The following is a 4,709-nucleotide window of genomic DNA, read 5'->3' as shown; positions in this document are numbered from 1 at the left end:
ACCTTCATCCCTCTCCCTCCCTAATTAACAAATTATTAATTACCACCGTGGTCACCTTCTCTTTCCCAAAGGAATGGGCAGGCGGTTTCGCATGAACCGGGGACCTTTGGGAGTATCCCCCATTAAGATTGCCGCCAACCCTTCCTGTGTGTCACGCAGCGAAGCCGGGCACCCCGAGCCCCGCCTTCATTGCTAGCCCACGTCGATCACTCCTGCTCCCTGGCCCCGAACACCCGTGGACCCCGCAGCTGGCAGAGCCGCAAACCAGCTTCCTCGGAAGTGCGGAGCACCCGCACAGCAGTAACCGGGTGCGGGGCTGGGGGTAACCGGGGCTGGGCTAAGCACACACTCTGGGCTGGTTTGAATGGTTATTTTATATAAGCTCAGCTTCAAGCCTCTTATCTCGCACTGGGGGTGGGGGGTGAAAATGCCAGCATTGCTGAGGAATCTGCAGCCACCCCCTGGGTGGGTTGCGAAAGGTAAACCTGCCTCGGGGGCTGTGTGGCTGCAGCCCATTGTGCTGTAAATGAGACCTGCCTACCGAATCAGATGCGGATCCTGACTTGAACAGTCTCCTGAAAACCTGCCCCAGGACCTCCAGACCTGACCCATTCATGGCTGAGCGCTGAAAACCAGCTGCTCCCGTCACCTTTGTCCTGCAAACAATAAGGACTCTTCTCTTCCAGAGCTACGGGGGAGGGAGGTGTGAGGTGCCAGGGACTGATGTTGAGCGATCAGTGGCCTTTTGTGCTCTTAGAGAGCCCCTGGCCCTGCCAGGGAACGCTTGTTTGAGAATTCATAGGAAGCCCAAGAAATCTGGAAATCGCAGGGGATGTTTTTCTCGTTGGGAAAGTCAGTGAGGGCTGGCTAAAGGACTCCTTGCTTTTCCGTACCCCAGCTTTCTTAGGTTGTGCCTTTTCTGCTCGAAAGAAGATCATGCCTAGGGATGTATGACTTATCTGCTGTTTTCCCTTTTCCTGGTCTCCCTTCAAGTCTTACAGCCGCATAGGCTTGGGCAGGGACCATTAGTGCTGTTTTGGGTGGAGGTGTGGAAGGAAAAAAACCCCAACAAAACCAAACCAAACATTTATACCCCATTCAACAGCCGCACCCTGGGACAGGTGCAGCTGTGCGGTAAAAGCTCCCTTACTGCATTCAGAAGGTGGTACAGGTACGTGGGCAGAAAAACTTATGCTTGGCCATGCTTTCATGCCAGAGCTTTGCATGCCCTGAATGCTGTGAGCCACATGTCAGAGCCTCATGCATGGCTGGGAGAGGCTCAGATCTATAATTACGTTGTTCCTGTAGAAAGGACTGAGCTTCCTTGCACCTGCAGTAATTCATGGTTGTGGGAATGCAGGACAGCTTTGCCAGGAAGCTTTTGCAGATCTGGTAGCCATTGTGGTTCCTCTAGATGCATCGGTGTTTGGCTGCTTACACTGATACTGCATGTCAGAGATGGGGTTGGCATAAGCTCGTCATCACCATTAGCCAACTGAGGGGGCTCTGGCTTCCCATGTGGCCATGCCGCTGGAGTGCACCCATGCTGGCACTTCTCCAGTGGCCGCGTTCAGCTGAGGGTTTATGTCAGTGTCCTATTCAGGCAATAGAAAAGCTGCGTTTTGCTGGCTTACATGAAAAGCAGTGCGTGGCCACATGCAGATACAGAGGCAACAAAAGCCACCCTTGCAACAAGGCTTTGTTGCATAGCCTCAGCATTGTTCTTGTAGCCCTCCAGCATCGTCCATGGAGCTTAGCTGAGATTTGTATTCCTCAGGGTGATAGTCTCAGGCACCAGGGCTCCTGGTACCTGTCTCTGGAAGCTTTAAGCCCCACCTAAGCAAAGGTTGTTCTGGGTCTTGTCTAGGCTGTTTTAGCTGAAGATACTCATCACCCTGTTTGGTTTTGATGGGAGAGGTTCTGTGCTTGAGGCAAGCTGAGACTCATCTACCACTTCATCACCAAACCTAGTACATCCACAATGAGCTTTTGTGCCCTAGCTCAGAAAATAAACATGGGTTTGGATGCCCTCTGGGTCAAACAGCATCACTGAAACGTGAAATCTTCCCTCCTACATCTTCACCACCCTCCCTGGCTGGGCCTGTTCCAGGAGCTGGGGAAGAGGATGGGTGGGGGGAGGGAAGGGTTCATGCTCAGGTTGCTGCTGCTCTGTTGTGATGGTAGAGGAGTTGGGAGGGTGGCCCAGGGAGGGTACAAATCTATAGCATGAGGAACAGATGCGTCCAAATTGTTTGTCACCTCTCCATCTTGAGATCTGGCGTAAGCAGGTAGAACCTGCTGGTATCTGTGCTTTCATGTGGGTTAAGGGTTAATTTGCTACCATGTTTCTCAATCCCTGTTCCTTCCTCATGAAAAATTATGATCAAGTGATAAAACAGTCTCACTTGTGCTGTGCTCTGAGAAGGTAGAGGGTTAATTGGAATGCCACCAAGGCTGTTCCTGTGCAGTGCCATGTTGTGTCTGCAAGAGGGAATGGGAGTCTGTTGCAATACACTGGCTTTATTGCTCTACAAGAAGCTTCTAAGCAGCTTTAGTAGCTAGTGTTCTGTGTACTACTAAATCTCTTGGCAAGGGAATTTCCAGGCTTTGTGGGAAAATAGGCTGCCCAGGTCTCTTCTGACCAGGAATGTGGGTATGGTGGTACTGCATGTGCCTGTCTTACCAGCAAGCTTTCTCTGCTGTTTGAGTGACTGCAAGAGGACATTGAACCTTGTTTGCTTTGAGGTAGACAGAGTACAAGGCCACTGCCACCTACTGAACTTGCCTCTTTTGTACTGGACATGCAGCAAGGACTTCCCAGCCTTCCCATTTTGGCAAGAAGCATGAGCCTGTCTGAGTCTGTGTCCTGCCCAGATTCCTCTGCACGGTCTCCTAGACTTGAGGGGAGGTGCTTTGAAGGAGTCCAGACTGGAATATGAATGGTGATGGGTGTGCAGGGTCTTTGCAGGGGCTGGTAAGGAGGGGACTGAAAGTCTCCAAGCCATGGCTTTTGGGCCCAGCCATGACTGCGAACTGTGAGAGATGTTTTGCTGGCTACCTCTGAAGCTGCTTGCTTTGACCTTCATTTCTTTGCCTGCTGCACAAAATAACTTTCTAATTTAGGCAGGGTGGGAACTCAGATACCGCTCCTTCCAGGAGACTGAGCTTTCATGAGACCCCAGTGGGAAGGCTTTGAAGGCTGCTGACTTTTTGGAGGTGGATGGTGTAACATGCTTCCTACACTACAGGGGTGCTTGTAGCTCCTGGGGACCTTCCCTTGCAGAGATTAGAGGGAGCTGCACAGCATCTGTTCCACCTGTATCCTATCACCACTTGGTTGCATGGAGGCCCATGGAAGGGAATTTGAAAATCCATGGTTTAAATACAAGGCAGGCAATGAGCATCCCTATCAGAAAGTAATCTGCACACAGAGCCATTACAGCAATTTTGCATTACAAACAGGTATTGTAAAAAATCCCATGGCACTTTCCCAACACCTTTTCTGTAAGGTAGAGGACATAAACAGAATAAATAAGGAGCTGTGATGACAGAAAAATAACCTCAAACATATGTTAGTGAAGTAGCTTTTGGGTTTTTTATAACTAAGCAGTTGCCAGCAATTACTTCTGCATCAGGAAATGATAGTTGTGGGAAGGAAAAAGTCTTATGTAGGCTTCAGATAAACTGCATCCTGTAGTTTGTGTCCAAACCCACTGACTGACAATAAGTCAGAACTCTTTGTTAGTGTATTTTTTTAGAAGTGGGTTTTGTTATGTAAAACAGGTGTCAGCTGCTGTGTCATTTTTGTGGACTTGCCCAGTATTTTATGGGTTGCAGAATTCGTGTTGGTTATTAACCATCCTCAGTAGTTTTAACTCTCTGTTCTTCAGCACTTGCAGCTTTCTTTCTTTTTCAGGTCTCTCATTAGTTACCAGCAGTAAAAAGGCTTGTCAATAGTGGTTTGTATTGACAAAATACTGTTGCCATGTCACAGCTGTTGTTGGGTGCCAGGCTGGTTTGTTTTGCCTTGTACAGGACTGTTTTTTCCCCAAGGGCTCTGGAGACCTCCTGGGCTTTCTGACAGCTGTGGAATATGGCATGGGAGGCTACGAGCACTGCACTACCTGTTCCTGTTGAAGCAGCAAGGAGTATGGGGAAAACTCTGCTTCTTTCTATGATAGAAGTTGTAAAGTTAAATTGCTGTGGTGAATTTCTACTTGTTGTTGGTAGCCAGTCCTGTTTAGCAGGTTAAGACGATATTATATCATCTGGGATTTTTAAAGCACCTGGAAAGGCCCTTGTGGACAACAGAACTATTATTAAACTAGCTTTCTCAGGCTCTGGATATGCAGCTTCCATTGACAATGTGGTTGTTAATGTGTACGTAATAACTAATAGCTTGTATGATGATTAACTGCAGTCAATGTACTGCACACATTGCAAAAGTGATAGTATTAAAACTTCATGGGAAAAAGGGACAGTTTGTTTCTCTGTCCTACTGCAAGCTTCCTGAATGCTCCTCCTCTTATGCCATGGAGCCATGCATAAGAGATGGGTGAGTACACCAGATGTCCCTCCAGGGTCCACTGCTGGGAGCAGGTGGCCCTGGGAAATGCTCACAATGCTGCTTTTCCTTCAGCTGCTTCTGCAGAGCTGTTGTGGTGTGTATCCAGTTAAAAGTACTACATCTTGATTTTAGTGGGTTTTGT

This window comes from Buceros rhinoceros, unplaced genomic scaffold, assembly GCF_000710305.1.
Source record: "Buceros rhinoceros silvestris isolate BGI_N320 unplaced genomic scaffold, ASM71030v1 scaffold360, whole genome shotgun sequence".
Lineage (NCBI taxonomy): Eukaryota > Metazoa > Chordata > Aves > Bucerotiformes > Bucerotidae > Buceros > Buceros rhinoceros.
The sequence above is the reverse complement of the archived record's forward strand: the minus strand, read 5'-3'. Positions refer to the sequence as shown.